Source organism: Mirounga angustirostris, unplaced genomic scaffold (assembly GCF_029215605.1).
Source record: "Mirounga angustirostris isolate CCGP_5_RB_7025 unplaced genomic scaffold, mMirAng1.0.hap1 SCAF_4, whole genome shotgun sequence".
Taxonomy (NCBI): domain Eukaryota; kingdom Metazoa; phylum Chordata; class Mammalia; order Carnivora; family Phocidae; genus Mirounga; species Mirounga angustirostris.
The window spans coordinates 97,972,732-97,991,730 of NW_026991712.1; positions in this window are offsets into that span (position 1 = coordinate 97,972,732).

Genomic DNA, 18,999 nt, shown 5'->3' on the forward strand with positions numbered 1-18,999 from the left:
TGCCCCATCTCTGAAATGATGAATGATAACTAAGGTCTAATGAATGCCTAGTGCTCTCCCTCTTACTATCGTCACACCTACGGGCTGATCACTACATCCGATCACTGTGCCTTTGTCCTCAAGGTTTAACAGTGCCTTGCAATTTTTACTTTTGCCCCTCTCCAGGTGTCTCAGCTATGTCACTATGAACCCTCTCTCTGTAGCATCCTCAACCCTCTTGTCCCATAGTCTTCCTGTGACATCTTCCCAACATGGATTATCTGACAACATGCAGATTGGTGCCACTTCAAAAATATGGTGTCAGTTCTCCACTGCACTGCTTGGCAATTCTCTTAACCACCAGAAGTCAGCTTTTACTCATATTTTCAGTGGCTATTCAAAATATTTACTTCTCTCCTTAGCCCCCAAACATCATAACTATTTCCTATCTCTTGGCAGATAGGCTTGCTTCCATTTCACAGAAAAAGTGGGAACATCTTGTGTACTGAATAACAGTAATTATTCAAACACAAAATTAATAAGATAATGTATCCACAAGAGTCTTCAGTTGGTTATAGGGAAATTTTTGACACTTTCCTAAAAGAAGGTAATATATATTATATTTCTATCAGATCTCTATCTATAGTTGTCTGCAATTTACCATGAAACACATAAAGAATGAGAAAAATTGCTAAATAAATATATGAATAGACATGTGATAAAGCAAATATTATTACCGATAGAATCTAGGCAGTAGGGGCACCTGGGTGGCTCAGTCGGTTAAGCATCTGCCTTTGGCTCAGGTCATGATCCCAGGGTCCTGGGATTGAGCCCCGAGTCGGGCTCCCTGCTCAGCGGGAAACCTGCTTCTCCCTCTCCCCCTGCTGCTCCCCCTGCTTGTGGTCTCTGTCAAATAAATAAATAAAATTTTAAAAAAAGAATCTACATGGTAGATACACAGATGTTCACTGTAGAAATTATTTCAACTTTTTTGTACATTTGAAAATTTTCCTTATAAAATGTTGGAACCAATTTGTATCTTCAGAAATCAGAGATACCCATTTGAATACTATCCAGGGGCTACCGATTATTGAACAGCATGCAAAAGCAGATTTTAGGTTACATTTTATAGGGCATATAGCACTCATTTCTGAAGTAGGCTGTCACAAAAATATCTCCTTTGGCACATGCACAATGGAAGACCCCCTTTTACTTGTTGATTAGTTACTAGTTAGTTTTCTAACAGGAAACGGAACAGAATAGTTGCAAATTTAAAATGTTAACACAAGTCCCCATACTGGACAAAGTAGTGGGTTCAATATTATTTTAAGGTTTTTGGTCCTCAACTTCTATTTTAAAAATTTTCCTAGGGCGCCTGAGTGGCTCAGTCGGTTGAGCGTCCAAATCTTGATTTTGGCTCAGGTCATGATCTCAGTGTGGTGAGATCGAGCCCTACATTGGGCTCCACGCTGGGCGCAGAGAGTCTGCTTCAGATTCTCTCTCTTTCCCTCTGCCCTTCCCTCCACTCACATGCTCTCTTTCTCTCTCTCTCTCCATAAAATAAAATAATAAGAAGAAAGAAAGAAGAAAGAAAGAAAGAAAGAAAGAAAGAAAGAAAGAAAGAAAGAAAGAAAGAAAGAAAGAAAGAAAGAAAGAAAGAAAAAGAAAGAAAGAAAGAAAGAAAGAAAGAAAGAAAGAAAGAAAGAAAGAAAGAATAAATTTTTCCTAAATGGCTTTACTGTTTGGAATTCCACTTTATTTTACATCTGCATCAATAGTTCTTCCCTTCCTCTTGTCTTTTCGGAATTTCCTTCACGAGAAGTGCTAATTTGATAGCTTATTTTCTCAAAGTTATGCCCAGGAGTTCAATTTGTTAGCCCTGGATGAAAGAGATCAGGTTTAAGGAAAACCAACTGAGAAATAAAAGGAAGAAAATGGGATTTTAACAAATGGGCAGGGGGGCAAATACTATTCTATCTTCACCAGTAGGGTCAGGTCTGGAAACAATGAGAGAGCAAAGAGGTTTCTGGGAGAGGGTGGAAGAAGGGACAAGTTTGGAGAAGGTGAAGACAGACAAATAACACTTTACCAGATGGGTCTAGAATGGTAGCTAAGCCACCCTAAATTATTTGGGGAATAAGAGCACATATAAATAGTTGACCTTCATGTCTGGTTTTGCTCTTGAGAATCTGATTCTATGAGACATTGTGCTCCAACTGTGAGATGGGCCCGGCATTAGGAGTTGTGGGTCATGCTCGGACAAAAAGGGACCGAGAATAGTCAGGAGACTGCCCAGGCAACAGCAACCTGTCCTTTCCCTCCCACAGGTGAACTTTTTGTGGAATGGAATAATTAGCCATTAGATCAAACTCCTTAATCTGTATCCTTGAGTTTTCTTCTCTCTCATCAACCTGTGTCCTTAAGAAAACCTAAGTTTTAATATGGCGAGAAAAGCGGAAATGGCTTAACTTCTCTTGAGTAACAGGTCTAGGTATTTGCAGGATATTCGGGCCCCCTTTTGACTCTAACAAAGGCTCCAGGCAGTACAGAGCAGTGGTTAGGAGCCCAGAGCTGGGAGCCAGACCACCTAGATTCAAATTCCGGTTCTACCACCTATTGGCTGGGTGACCATGGGCAAGTTACTTAACCTCTCTATGCCTCAGTTTCCTCCACAAAATGGCAATGATAGTAGGACTGACCATATTAAGGAGCTCTGAGATTTAAAAGCACTCAGTTCAACAGCTGGCTGGCATATAAAGGTTATCTGCTGTTGTCTTTCTCCCCAGAAAATGTACTTTGAATCTCTGAATCCCATCACTGTTCCTCTAGGGAAGAACTGGTCCAGAGTGAGCAGCCTGAGGATTTTTTATTCCTATTATCTTAATTCTTCTCCTCCTTCTAACCCAGAAAGACAGCAAGCATGGTGGTTAGGGGACCAGACACTGGAGACCCGTTACCTGGGTTAAAAGCCTCACTTCATCCTCTGGGTGACCAACCATAGGAAAGTTAATTAACCTTCAGTGCTTCAGTTTCCTTACCTGTGAAATGAGAATGGTAATGATAATGAGGATATTGCACGAGGATATTGCACAAGGATGTAGCAAATGTTACATGGGATCATCCCTGTAAAGCCCTTAAAAGGCTACCAGCATATTTTAAATGTTTATTTTTTATTTATTTATTTTTTAAGATTTTGTTTATTTATTTGATAGAGCGATCAGGAGGAAGGGCAGAGGGAGAGGGAGAGAGAATCTCAAGCAGACTCCCCGCTGAGCAGGACCCAATCCCATGACCCATGAGATCATGACCTGAGCAAAAATCAAGAGTCAGACGCTCAACTGACTGAACCACCCAGGCACTCCTATTGTAATTATTTAATAAATGTTAGTCCCAAGAACATGAATGATATATCTGCCAAGTGCAAAGCACTGCTAGACGCTGGTCACTATTAAAATATTCCTATACCCAAGGAGCTTAACAGTTTCTTTTTTTTTTTTTTAAAGACTGTATTTATTTTAGAGAGAGAGAGCACAAGTGGGGAGGAGAAGGAGAAGCAGGCTCCCCACTGAGCAGGGAGACTAACGCGGGGCTGGATTCCAAGACCCTGGGATCATGACCTGAGCCAAAGGCAGACGCTTAACCGACTGAGCCACCCAGGCGCCCCAGGAACTTAACAGTTTCTAAGTTAAAATTTGTCAACCCTTGATTCATCTTGTGGAAGCCATTGATTTCAGTCTCATTTGGAGACGACCCTCAGGGACGTCCAGCTCAGATAACCCTTTGTTGCAACGTCTGCTTCAGAGAGATAACCCAGCCTTGACTTTCGCTTGGTGAGATCCAGGAATCCTGCTGTTGCCTCAGGCGTTCCCAGCTTCTAGCTCTAATTACTTCTGTGCATCCAGGCTCTCGGCCTCCACTGACCTCCTACTTTGAGTTATGACGAGTAATGGAAGCAGGATAGCAGGGGAATTAAGAGATGGTCTAGGTTTGAACTCCAGCTCTGCTGCTTCTACCTGACAACTTATTTAACCTCTCTGAGCCTGTGTCCTCATCTGTAACATGGGAGTAAACCCCACCTACCTTGTAAGGTGCCGTGAGTATTAAATGTGTAAACACAGGACAGTAGCCTAAAAAATTGCCTGGACAGAGCAAGTAAGCGCTATGGAAGACTTTGCTGTTAATGGTTTTTACTCACTATAAAGACGGTCAACATAGCATGGAATCTACCTGATCAACCTGGAGCGGAATTCCTCCCGCAAGTGTGGCTAATGATCATGTTCTTCCAATCCACCAATAGCTTTCTTTGACACTGTCTTGGCAAGGAGACAGGAGAAACCTAAGGGCCAAGAGAAATAAGGGGAGGTAGAAAAAAAAAAAGCCATATTAACACCATTAGCTAGGGACATTCACTGTCCCACTGTGGCACCACAGGGGTTAGGGAGACTACTTCTTTATAGAAAGCCCGCCATGGTTTATACAACAGCAGACCTTTGTGACAAGGTGCCCACTTTTTCCTCACTATCCCCCTGCATGCTTCTTCTGTCTTGCCTGTCTGCAGGAAGCCAGTGGAAACAGGGCCCTTTTCTGGAGGCTTTCAAGAGAAGCCAGCTCAGGTTTGGGGCTCAAGTCACCGGTGCTCTGGGAATGAGGCTGCCAACGAGACATGATCATTTCCACAGATTCACCACTAGAGGGCAGAGCGCCACCACAGGATATCTAAAGTCAGCAAACAATAAGCCCCCGCCAAGCGGGAGGGGGAGAATCCTCCAGAATGCCTGGTTGCAGCTCTTCCCAATTTGGTTTCCCTGCGGTTGGCCCAGGATCTTGGAGATCACTCTATGATTACAGACATTGCACCTGCACAGGCCGCTTGGGCCAGGGACTCACTCCCGGGCCCCTGGGTAATGAGCATGAAGGGAATGGAAGGCCAATCAAAATGAGGGGCTAGTTGGCTCCTCTCTGTTGCTGCTGCAGTCTCACATCATACACTTCTGAGTCTTGGCTCTAGTTGGCAGATTTCGTTGCAGTACATGTGAGCGGTCCCTGATTAGCCGGGATAAAGCGGCATAATTCCTAAAACAACAGCCCCCATGTCCCCGATCCTCCCCACTTGACATTCTAGGTCACGTTGATCATGGAAACAAAGGTCAGGATGGGGTTTGGGGTGGAAGGCGACAGAAGTCTTTGTACCCCAGCCCCTCTGTAGGGATTTAATAGATGGGGTTACCCATGGCCACGCAGAAAAGTCCAGGGTGGTCCCACACGGGACATAACTTTCTGTTTCCCCATCACCTCTGGCATAGCGGCGTAAGACAAACATCCCCCCGGGCAGGCGTTGGGCAGCATGTCTTGGGTCAAGACACAGGGAGCTGGGTTCCAGCCTCAGCTTCCCCTCGCCTCGCTGCTTTCTTCCGGGGGGAATTACTAAGCTGCTCTGGATTTTCCTTTCTCACATTTGACAATGACAATTCCAAATGAAGGGCAGTACTGCTGAGGAGAGGAGTGTTTTGTTTTGTTTTGTTTTGTTTTGTTTAATCTGGCATTTGTCTGTCCCATTTCTAAATAATGGGCTCAAGCCCAAGGAAGTATGAGTGAAGAATGAAGAATCTTAATTGGCTGAATAAAGGTTATCTGCCAAGGTCACGGCAAGAGTGTGAAATGTCAGATTAGGCTGATTTTGTGCTTTTGTCTCCCAGGCCCGCGCATGCGCGCACACACACACACGCTTCCTGTCTCTGGACTATGATTAGTTTCTTCTGACACAGGAAACGTGGCACATCTGGAATATTGTTGACTGTTCTGCAAATACCTCATATTCAATATATTATCCACCTGCTAAGCAGCTCCTCTTGTGATAATCACCTTTTGCAATGTCTCATGGCAAAATCTCTGGGAGATAGTCTGGGGAGCAGTGTTGTAGCCATTTTAGGAATGTTTGCATAACCACTTCACCTCCAACATGCTTCTGGGTCATTTTTTTCCTAACACGATCTTGGACAAATCACTTACCCTCACTGATTGCCATGGAATTTACAGTATTTTATATTGGAAGTCAGAAGAAAGTTCTGTTCTGCTCCCTTGCTTCTCTTGGTGCTCCCTTCTCTCTCCTTCCCCCACACCCCCCATGGTAGGATTCTACACTCCAGCCATTCCCAACTACTTGGCTTCCCTGATGGAGCTTTTTTTTTTTTTTTTTTTTTTTTTTTAAGAGAGAAAGGGAGAGAGAATCTTAAGCACGCTCCACGCCCAGCGTGGAGACCAATGCAGGGCTCAATCTCACAACCCTGAGATCATGACCTGAGCCAAAATCAAGATGCTTAAGCAACTGAACCACCAGGGACCCCTGAGGCCGCCATTCTTTTGTGTCCTAGATACATGCAATGGCAACTGCTTTGAATTCCTTTTCTTAAAACATCTATTTTCCCTCTTACCCCTATTGACCCTTCAAGTGTCACCTTGGACATCATCTTCTCCAGGAAGAACCCCCTGCTTTCTGCACACCACCACCTCACCTGGGTCAGACATCCTTGTTCTATGCGCCCATATCACCTGCACGGCCTCCACCATACACTGCCCTTGTCCAACCAATTTGCCTTCCCTCTGGACCATCAGCTTATCTTTGCCCAGCCAACACCAAGCACAGTGCTCTGGTCTTCATCACACTGTCTCTCCTGCTGGATTCAGTCTAGATTTACATGCTCCTCACCCAGACCCCGCTTTGGATGTTAAGTAGAAAGTCATGGCTATGCTCTTAGATACTCTTGGATACTCTTGCCACCATGGCAGAACTATATTCTCGAGAAACCGATGCTTTTAGTCTTCATCCCAAAGGCTGGAGGGACTTGTAAATGGTTTCTGTCGAGCACTGGGACCTTCCCATGGAAAGGAAGACCACACCCACCTCCTGAAGTTGACGATGTGCAAGGAGCTTCCATGTACCTTCTAATACTCTAAGCTAGTCACAGATAGGATTGTCTTTTTTGATAGATTAGGAAGCCGAGGTCCTGAGAGGGACTGACTTGGGGTTCCAGAGGCAGGAAGCAGTGAAGCTGTGACTAGAAGTCAGGTGGCATGTGTCCCTGGACTCCAAACCAGAGAGAACAGTGCTTTCTAATTCTTCCATCCACACTGCCCCCCCCCCCCAACACTCTGCCGGCCCTCCGGACAACGGAGTCAGCACCGTGCCTGTAGATGCCCCGGAGAGAGTCACAAAGGCAGGCTACTGAGGCAGACGGCTCTGCAAGGGCCTGCCCTCTGTGGTTTCAGGAAAGAACACCATGTACTCTTCCTTTCTCCATCTCAGCAACGCATCGATCCCACACTTGGAAAAATCAATGTTGGCAAGGACAGGAGAAATTTGCTCAGACACATTTGTCATTTGAGGTGCCTTCAAACATACCCACACAGCAGTAGCCCTCAGCCTCTTGCACCCCCAACATAGCCACCTCCTGGACCAGAGTACCTGCTATGGGCAGGGCTGCTTATGGGGAGTCTGGACCCTGGAACGTCAGGGTCAGAGGATTGTCAAGTGGGGGCAACTTCCCACTGCACAGGTGACGAGATTGAGGCCAGGAGGTGAGCGATCTGCTCAAGGTTACACAGCTGGGAGGTGACAGGGCCTGGATAAGAATTCAGGTCTCCAGATGGCATTCCTATGCCCTCAAACCTGAATCGCATGATGTGCGATGATGAGTGCCAGGAGGCCTCGCTCCCTTCCCCACAGACAGAGGGTCAGCCTGCCCCTGCCTCCTGCTGCCCAGCATGCCTCTATCAGGAATCAGTGCCTTCAGAGAGAGCAGAGAGTAGTGGTTAAGAACACAGGCTTGGTTGGGGTCAGATGGACTTGAGATTGTGACCTATTCCTACAAGAAGATTATTTAACTTTACCTGTCTCATAGTTTCCATATCTGTAAAAATCATGTCACATGCCAGGACTGTTTTAATTACATGTATTAACCTCCAAAATCATTACAAGAGTCCCATGAGATTCGTTCTGTTGCCTATGGTATTTTACACACAGAGAGATTCAGAAACTTGCCCAAAGTCACACACCTGGGAAGCAGGGGCTTCAGCAAGGGCTTTGAACTGGGGAGTGCCTGCTGTAACTTCTGTATTCATGCGTCTTCTCCTGCACACCAACCCCAACCAACCGGCAAGCGCAGCACCTGCCTGCAGATGACGACGGAACTCAGTCACGGTCACGTTTACTCAGCTGCAAGCCAGATGGTTGGTCAGTTTGTCCCATCGTTGGCCAATAGGCACAGAGAGGGAAAACCATTAGTCAACTTGGCTTCTTTGGGGTGGCACAGACTATGTTGCTGTGTTCCTCTAGAAATGAACATTGCTGAGACATTCTTTTCTCACCAGAGCCTGGTTTGCTTTGGGCTGGCTCATTTCTGAGGCCAAGGGATACGGTAGCATTTGGGCATATCCAGGAAAGGCCTGACAAGCAGATGGCTTTGGACCCCATGGTGACTTGGTTCCACAGTGAGGATACTCTAGATACTCTCAAACAACTCTCCACTCAGCATATTAATTATTCATTTTGTCCTTAAATACTCCTCTGTGACAAAATTTAAGTGACACATTAAATATTCATCATGATGCACCTAGCGCAGGGCCAAGGGTAGAATTAAGTGGAACAAATGTGATTTCTGATTACATCTCTTTAATTCTAGACACTGAACACCCCCAGGCAGCTAGGACTCCATCCCATTCTGAAAGCAAGCCAGGAAAGTAGATTCCACAACATCCCTTTATGTGCTGCCAAACTGTCTTTGGAATCTTGGCAAGAAGTTCTTTCCTTTTTCTTTCTTTTTTTTTTTAACTTTTAAAAACTGAGGTATAACATATGCACGTATGTGTGCACCCACATAACCACCACCCAGATCAAGATATAGAACATTTCTAGCAGCCCAGAAGCTTCCCTCATACGTCTTCCCAGTCAATACCACCCCCCCAACACAAACAAGAATTCACTATTTCAATAAGAAATTATTTTTATATTTAAGTCTACTTTAGACCCTTCCTTCTGTCCTTTCTGTTCACTTCCTCCCATTTTTAATTTGAAGCCAAAACCAAGTGGTTATCTGTTGCCCACTGATTTGACGTGTTCTGGAGAGGAAGCATAGACAACAGGAAGCTCTTGGGACAGTCCAGGGAGATGACACTGGCCTGGTTTAGAGCACGAGGAGGGAAGCTGGGAGAGAGGATACACTTGTGGGATATAGAGGTGTCTATTTGGAAATAGAGGTGATGGGATTGGATGTGACAGGGAAGGGGTAGACTCAGTTGACTTGAGTTTCTTGTTGGAGGGTGCTACCATTTGTTGAAGTAGGGAAGATGACAAAGGAGCAGATTTGGGGCCAGGACGAGATCAAGAGCTCTGTTTTGACTCGTTAACTTAAGATACCTGCTACGCAGTGTCAAGCCATCTAGAGCTTGGGGAAGATGTCAGGACTGGAGAGAGAGATGTATTTGGGAGCCATCAGCCCATAGATAAAATTCAAATCCTGAGGATGTCATGGAATTACTCAGGGTAAACAGAGCAGAAGACAGGACTCAAGACAGAGCCCTGTAATTGTTCTTGCTGATGCCAATACTTGCCTTCAGTGAGCTCTAACTAACATTAGAGAGCATTGTCTAATATATAACTAAGTCTGAAGATTTAACAGATTTGCTTTCAACCTGGAAAAAATATTTTTAAGGGTTTTTCAGCCTTTCATGATGACACAAGGGGATTCTGATGATGAATTTTGGTCAGATCAGTCATCCTTTTAGGGTCCCAGTGGTCCTTGGCCCGGCAAACACAGACCTCTAGATGATCTCACAGGGGCTTTTCATTATTTCAAAAAGCTTGATTGAAATTGTATGTTTACCTACCATAAAGACCTATAAGCTAACCACAATTTCAGATGTTTCTGCTTTGACTAGAATTGTATCAACTGGCAACACTGGATATTTTGAGACAATCAGAAGTTTTGTTAGACAGTAACACATCTCCAGTTTTGTTCTCTTTTTTAACTGAGCAAATGTACAAGTGTCTAATCAATGCACTTTTGAAGGAAGACCATGATTTCAAAGACTTGGTTTATTAATCTGTAAAAATGTGAATAATGATAGTTCCTATCTCTTTGGGTTATTCTATAAAATTAAATGAAATTATGTCCTTGAAGGGCACATTGTAAGTGCTCAGTACATAGAAGTGGTGATTGTTTTTATTGTGAATATCCTTGATATAACACAAGATTCCAAAGGGGACAAATAATAAAAGCTGTCCTCTGCTGAAAAATGTGGGGGCCACACTACCATTCTGTTCTCTGACACATCCTTTCATGCCCATCAGAATAATCCATTGCATAGAGTTATGGGCACTTGTCACTACTGTACATATTTCTGTTCATGTCTGATGGCATGGCCGCATCTCTACTCAAAGATTCTTCCTTCAGGAAAACTGGCCAGTTAGCACGACCACATCTCAGCTTGGCCCCCAACTCTAGGAACAAATCAGTAGCCATAATAAGGAAAAGGATAATCCAATCTTTCCCCAGCTGGCTCAGATGGTTAGTCAGAGACAGTGCTAAGCTAAAGTCATCTGGCCTTTGGAAGTAATTTCAGTTGATTGGTTATTTTGTTTGCCAACACTGTTGCTTTCGATACTCAGAAATAACAACACTAATAATAATAAAAGATGGGGAGTTTCTACTTCTGTTGTCAGGGCCATGCATCAAACTCTGCACAGATGGAAACATCATCCACAAAGTCTGAGAAATGGTGTGGTAGGGTTTAATTATGCAGCAAGAAGGGAGGTGGAAGTGTCCAGCCCCAAGGTGACAGGAATGGCATTTTAACAAGGATATCTGCTTAATGCTTTAAAGTGTTTGAGGCACTTTCACATAAATCATCCCATTCGATCTTCAAAATGGCCTTGCCAGGTTGGTAGTATTACATTCATTTCAGAGATAAGGATTCTGATTCTCAAAGAAATTAAGAAACTTGTCCAGATGCTGGAGGCAGGCCTCAAACTTCTGTTCCTGCCTTCCACGGAAGTTCTCCTCAATGACCCAGTGGCCTATGGATCTGCCTGTCTCCATCAGGAATGGGTCTGCATAGTCTGTTTCTATCCTGGTCAGAACAGTGCTTCCATAATCAAAACAAGGGCATGGCCCTCAACAGCCCCTGGCAATCACTGAAGCCATGCTTTCAATGTTTTTAAGGACTTGTATGAATGAAAACGTTTAGTCAGACACCTGGTTATGTTACTCTAACTGAAGTTAGCTACCTGGATACCTTTAAAAAAATATACTTATATGCTCTCTATTTTTGTTCTGTTTTCTTCCAAATATGTTGGTGTTTAGAACTAGAATAATTCTCTGTCTCATTTTTATTTTGGCAAAAATGTAGGTGGAAAATTATGTTTGTTCACAGAGTTGGATTTGAACTATTGGATGGCTATGTGAGCCGTGGCAATTCACCCAACTCCCTAGACCATCATGGTCCAACAGAATTCTTGGAAATGTTCTAGATCTGCACTGTCCAATATGGTAGTCAATAGTCATGAGTCTATTGACAAATTGAAATGTGACTTATACAACTCAGAAGCTGACTTTTTAGTCTTAATTTAAACTGAAATAGCCACATGTGTCTAGTGGCTATCATAATGGATAGAGCAATTCTAGGCTTATAACCTCTCCTCTAAAATGGCAGTATTTGTGCTAAAAAATCAATCCCATGAAAATTCCTACCATAACCCTAGCATAGTGTCACATGTGAGGCACTCAATTTTTATACTTCTGGAATAGATATTTGTAGAATGAAAGAATAGCCAAATGAGCAAATACATGACTGAATCTTCAGGGAACATCATAAATGGAATTACTTTAGGATGCCTTCCTGGAAAATCTGGAGTTCTGAGGGATGAGGAGAAACACTGGCATTGGCCGCAGCTGGGTGGGAAGTCTTGGCAGCTGTTCACACGGGAGCAGAAGCAGGTACAATCTGGGTCACGTTAGCCTTTCCACTTCCTCCATACCTGGAAAAGCAGCTTCCTCCTTGGGAGTATTTTCATAGCCTAAGTTGCCCGGTGAGACAGAGTCTCCGTGCTGGAACTACGGGCTTGGAAGAATGTCAGGAAAGAGGGGACAATTGTCAGGAAACCCCAGGGATAGCTGCCAAGACTTCCCTTCCAACCCATAGGAAAGACTTCCTTCAGACACAGCTTAAAATAGCCCCTGCCCCCGAAAGTGCTGGTCAAAATAAGTGGGTGAGTCCCAAGGATCCATCTTGGCTTTGATGTTCCCTTCCCCATTTCTGTTCTGAAGAGTTTCTCCCTGCTCTCAGGCACACTTCATCTTCTCAACATGGATTATGGTGACTGCCCGCGAAGTTTCCAGGGGGTTGCATGTTCCGTGTTGCTGGAAGACCCAGACTCATGTCTGGAACATGACTGTGACGTGGGTTGAGAGCAAGGGCATTGCTCCTCCGTGAAGGGCGCTGCACCTGCTGCTCTCACCAAGCTCCGCTCTGAGCCAGCGCTTGCCCCCTTGGCTGGGATCGCTCTCTCTCTCTTCCTTTTGGCTAACTACATGTTTCTCTGATTTATAAATTTTTGCTTTAATTTGGGGGGAGACATTTTTTATTGTGGAAAAATATACACAAGACTTCCCGTTTTAATAATTTTTAAGTATATAATTCAGTGGTATTAAGTACAACATTCACATTATTGTGCAACCATCATCACTTTCCATCTCGAAAACTTTCTTTACCATTCCAAACCGAAACCCTATCACTAGATAGCTCCCCATGCCTTCTCCCTCCAGCCCCTGTAACGACCATTCGGCTTTCTGTCTCTGTGAATTTAACTACCCTGGGTACCTCCTGTAACCGGAGTCATACAGTACGTCCTTTGGTGACTGGCTTATTTCACTCATCATAATGTCTTCAAGGTCCATCCATGTTGTAGCACATGTCCGAATTTCCTTTCTTTTGAAGGCTGAATAGTATTCCATTGTACACACATACCACATTTTGTTTATCCACAGTTGTGTTGTTTCCACTGGGGGGCTACTGTGAATACTGCTCTTGCAAACGTGGGTGTACAAGTATCTGTTTGCGACCCTGCTTTCAGTTCTTTTGGGTCTGTGCTTAGGAGTGGAATTGCTGGATCATAAGGTACTACTATGTTTAACCTTTTGAGGAGCTGCTTTTATTTTTAAACCATCCTAAATTCTCTTTCTCTTTCTTTTACCTTTTAGCTCTTGAATATTATTCCTAATCAGCAAGTCTAATCTGTGTGTGTTTTGAGCTTTTCATATCCTGAGTTTTTACCTTCTCATTTGAAATCTTAATCTCTCATTTCTTTTTACTTTTGAAGAATCTCAGCCTCTAGTCTTTTATCTTTTATTTTGAACCTTGTCTATCTCATCCAGTCTAACACGTGTTTCTTTAATCTGTAAGCTTTTTGCTTTAGTTTAGTTTAGTTTAAAACCATCTCCATGTAATCCTTTTTATTTCTATCATTTAATCTGTTTTACCTAGGGATTCATATGGCTGACTTCATAGATCTGTGCTGTATCTGTCACAACTTGATCCTATTTCTGATAGCTGTACATGCTCTCTTCTAGGATGCAGCCCAAGGGGTGCTGGGAAGGGCACGGGGGAGGCAAGTGTGGTTGAGGTCTGTCATGGGTCAGTTTCCCCGGGAAATAGACTCTAAGGCAGAGATTTGCAGTCAGGAGGTTTATGGGGGAGGACAGTCAGGAACAGTATTTGTTAAGAAGTGAGGGAAGCAGAACAGGGCAGGTGACCTCATCTGGACACCCTGAAGATACCCCGTTTCCAGGAACTGGTTGGACATACTCTACCTTAGACCAAAGGAATGGGGCCAGGCAGAGGTAGGCCATGATTGCTTACTGGAAGGAAGGGGTAAATCATATAATAATAAAATTCATAATGATAATAACAGATAACAGTTATTAAACATTTAGCATGTACCACCAGCCCTGGTTCTAAGCGCTTTATATGAATAATCACATTTAATCCTCATAAGCACACTAGTTGACATAGGACATTTCTATTGCCATTTTACAGATGACAGAATTGAGGTTTAGAGAGTTTCAATAACATTCCCAAAGACACAGCTAGGAGGCAGTGTGATCAGGATGCCAACCCCGGCTCTGACTCCTGAGTATTAACCCTGTAGATCCCCCATCCCCTGTGCTATGCTACTCTATGAGAAAGCTAGGGGTAGTGGTGGTGGTGGTGTGTGTGTGTGTGTGTGTGTGTGTGTGTGTGTGTCTGTCTGTCTGTCTGCCTTGCTCCTTATTAACTAAAGTCCTTATCTGCAACATGGCCAATTGAGGTCCTATGGGAAGCACTCTGGTATAATAGGTTTTCTGAGGGTTTTAAGTCCTTTTCTGGAGGATTTTAAATGCCCAAGTTGAGTAAAGCAATCGGAACCACCCAAAGGATACTTAAGAGGGCAGATGTTATATTTTTATATACTTTATATAGTTAAGAGGGCAGATGCTATATGCTAATTTTAGTGTATGGACCCCTCTGTGGATCCAGAATATAGTCTAAATCATGTTTTATTTTTCTTATTAACATGTAATGTATTATTTGTTTCACGGGTACAGGTCTGTGATTCATCATTCTTACACAATTCACAGCACTCACCATAGCACATACCCTCTCCAATGTCTATCACCCAGCCACCCCATCCCTCCCACTCCCCTCCACTCCAGCAACCCTCAGGTTGTTTCCTGAGATTAAGAGTCTCTTATGGTTTGTCTCCCTCTCTGGTTTCATCTTGTTTCATTTTTCCCTCCCTTCCCCTATGATCCTCTGTCTTCTTTTTCAAATTCCTCATATGAGTGAGATCATATGATACTTGTCTTTCTCTGATTGACTTATTTTGCTTAGCATAATACCCTCTAGTTCCATCCACGTCATTGCAAATGGCAAGATTTCACTTTTTGATGGCTGCATAATATTCCATTGTATATATATATACCACATCATCTTTATCCATTCATCTGTTGATGGACATCTAGGCTCTTTCCATAGTTTGGCTATTGTGGACATTGCTGTAAAGCATACTTTAAAAGGTCAACCCTTTGGGGGCACCTGGATGCCTCAGTCAGTTGATTTTGGCTCAGGTCATGATCTCAGGGTCATGATCTCAGTGTTGCGGGATCGAGCCCCATGTCAGGTTCCATGCTCAGCAGGAAGTCTGATCAAGATTCTCTCTCTCTCCCTCTGCCTCTGCTCCTCTTCAATCCCCCCACCCCCCTCTAAAATAAATAAATAAATCTTAAAAAATAAATAAAAGGTCAACCCTTTGTTCCCCACAAACTAACATGCCTTTAGGCACTTCTCATTTAGAACACCCTTTTTCTATGGGTGTGGGACATTTATTTTTGTGACTTTCAAGAAAAAGTGTGTGGGGGGTGATTTTGATAGCAGTTTTAATGGATGGGCCATCCTTATCTCAGTCAAGCTTTGCTCTGCAACATGGTGAACGGAATTCCTTTCATCTGGCCTTGATTCATTTCCCTGAGAGGATGAAGACACTCTGTCTTCCTGTCCACACTGCCCTGTCTCTTCAAACAGTCTTCTCTTGCTGATAATATGTATTTTTTTTCTCCAGGCTCAAATAACATCTCTAGAGACCTAAACACCAGGATTGGCAAGGCCTCCAGTGAGACCTTGTTTCAAGATTTTAGAGAATGAATGGATTCCTATAGAGAGTTCTTTCAGAGATAGATTTATTAATCTAAATTTAAAAAAAAAAAATCCTTGCCAAACTGACTTTCCTTGAGAAACGGTGGTACTAAATGGTAGTTCACAGAATACATCTCAGGGGGATTTATATTTCTATCTCTAGTGTATATTCTATGTTGTGATTAGCGCTTTTTTGCTGTGGTCTGAGTAAAAAGTATACATGTTATCCCTCACTTACCTTTGCATAGCTTCCCTGGAGCCCATCTGTGCTTATGATTATGCTGGGGAGGACAGGGCACTGGCATAAATGCACCAGGTTTTTCCCAGCTCCATTTGAGCTACTACCAAAGAATCTTTTAAACCTTGGATGCCTCAGAGGAGAGGTTTCTCCTCTCATCTGCTCTGAATGGATTGCCGTTACCTTAAAATGATTTTATTCACACTCTGTTCTAGCAAATATAGGACTTACCCTCCTGGTGCCTTGCTTGACAGGGAAAAAACATGTAAAGCAGAAATCAGAAAAGGCCACCCAGGAATTTTTCAAATGAATTTATCTTAGACTTCTCATTGCCTAAAAAAGCTCAAAGCCATAGAAGAGCATCTAAGTGGGCCTCCATGAACAGGAATTGGTTATGAGAAAAGTTACATGATCTTGATATTGACCCCTGGTTATTGATGCTTGTGCAAAACAAGCCTTTCGCTGCTCTAAAAGTTGGAGGAGTTAGATGTGATTTTGATGGATCTGATAGCATCATCCAAGTGGAATGAGATAAACAGGGGATGTGTTTGGACTTTTAAAAAAAATTGCATACCAGTGATTTGATAACACTGGTGTGATTACTCACACATCCCTATTACAAAAAAGAGAATGTATAGATAATGCTTTCTTATGTTAAATGGCAAAAAGATACTCAACATCACTAGTTCCTGGGAAATTCAAATCAAAATGATATCACCTTATACTCATTAGGATGACTGCTATTAAAATGAAAGAAAGGTAAGGAAGGGAAGGGGAGGGGGAGGGAGGGAGAATAACCAGTGCTGGGGAGGATTTGAAGAAATTGGAGCACTGTGCCATGTTGGTGGGAATGTAAAATGGTGCAGACATTATAGAAAACAGTATGATGGTTCCTCAAGAAACTAAAGTTAGAATTACCATACGATCTAGAGATTCACTTCTGGGTGTATATCCAGAAAAATTGAAAGCAGTTTTTCAAAGAGTTACTGGTACACCATGTTCTTAACAGCATTATTCACAATAAGTTAAAACATGGAAGCAACCCACATGTCCATCAAAGGATGAACGGATAAACAAAATGTGGTCTATACAGATGAGGGAACCTTATTCAGCCTTAAGGAAGGGAATTCTGATACATGCTACAATATTGATGAACCTTGAGGACATTATGCGACGTACAATAAACCAGTCTCAAAAGGACAAACACTGTGCTTGACACCACTTGCCTGAGGTACCACGTGATCAAATTCCGAGACAAAAAGTAGAATGGCAGTTGCCAGGGGCTGGGAAGTTATTACTTAATGGGTACAGATTTCAGTTTCGCAAGATAAAAAAGAGTTCTGGAAATGGATAGCGGTGATGTTTGCACAACAGCATGGATGTACTTAATACTACTGCAGTGAACACTTAGAAATGGTGAAGGAGGCACATTTTATGTTATGCAGATTTTACCACAATTAAAACATTTTACATGGCATTAATATCATGAATTAGGCGTACCCTTTCTAGATGATTATCTCTAATGTCTAATTACAGACTAAAAGAAGGTCACGTGTGTTACAGCAAAAGTCACTAGTTTTGGCAGCAATCCTCTAGCATTTAACTGCAACTGCTTAACAACCACACGCAGCAAGCTAGTTCTTCAGTTCCCGAGGCACACAGGTTTTGCAGGAGTTCCCCCTTATCTGTGGTTTTGCTTTCCACAGTTTCAGTTACTTGAAGTCAACTGCAGTCAGGAAGCAGATGATCCTCCTGACCTGTGGTCAGGTCAGTGGTAGCCTAACTCTACGTCACAGCACCTACGTCATTGTACTCACTTCGTCTCATCATGCAGGCATTTTATCATCTCACATTATCACGAGAAAAAGGATGAGTACGGGACAATAAGATATTTTGAGAGAGAGAGAGAGAGAGACCACATTCATGTAACTTCTATTACAGTATATTGTGAGAATTGTTCTATTTTATTATTAATTATGGTTGTTAATCTCTTACTGTGCCTAATTCATAAATTATACTTTATCATAGGTATGTATGTATAAGACAAAGCATAGTGTATGTAAGGTTCAGTACCACCTGCAGTTTCAGGCACCTTCTGAGGGTCTTGGAATCTATGCCCCACGGATAAGGTGGGACCCCTGTAATCAGTTTATCTTGAAGGATGCTTCAAGAAGAGTTCACTGAGCAAAGTTAAAGGTTCTCTGAATGTCCTATTGAGAATGGTTAAGGCTAGGGCTGGAATTACACCTGCTTTATTTTTTTTTCCTCTTTGTTAAATTATCATTGGCCATGCTCAATGGCACTGAGTCCTTGATCATTCAGTTGATGGCTCATTTGGACCCCAGATTGCTTCCTGTTAGCATGGGGGTGTTGTGACCATCTCCACAGATGTTCCCTTGGCTCATCTTCTAGCTAACTTAGAGCAACTTTCTCTTCAGACACATATCTAGGAAGGTTACTTGCTTTCATGACAAGATGCCAATCTTGCCTCCATATGGTTTATTGTTTAACTGGGCCAGAAAATGCTTCTCAGAGAAGGTGACATTTAAGCTGAATCTTTAAGGAAAGAGCAGAAGTTTGTCAAGCAAACCAGGAATAGGGGGCACTTCAGTCAAAGGAAGAAATTGACATGAAACATTGAATTTTGAAAGTGCTTAGAACCTTTAAAAAGAGCAAGTGGGAGCCTGGTTATCTGATTCTTGATTTCAGCTCAGGTCATGGTCTTAGGGTTATGGGATCGAGCCCCACATCAGGCTCCATGCTGGTGGTGGAGCCTGCCTGGAGTTCTCTCTCTGCCCTTTCCCCACCCCCCTAAAAAAAGAGCAAGAGATCTACTGTGGTTAAACCCCAAAGAGGTCTGTTTAACCAGTTCAGGTTCAGCCTGTTTAGAAATTGTTGAGCCCACCATCCCTAAGATCCTCACGCTGATTCATTCCTTTGCTATCTCTTATATCCCTCTCTTAGTCCCACAGAGAGAGAGGCAGAGACAGGAACAAAGAGAAGACAAAGAGAGAGAGAAGCAAGGGAGAAGAAAGAGAGACAGAAAGGCTACATATGCA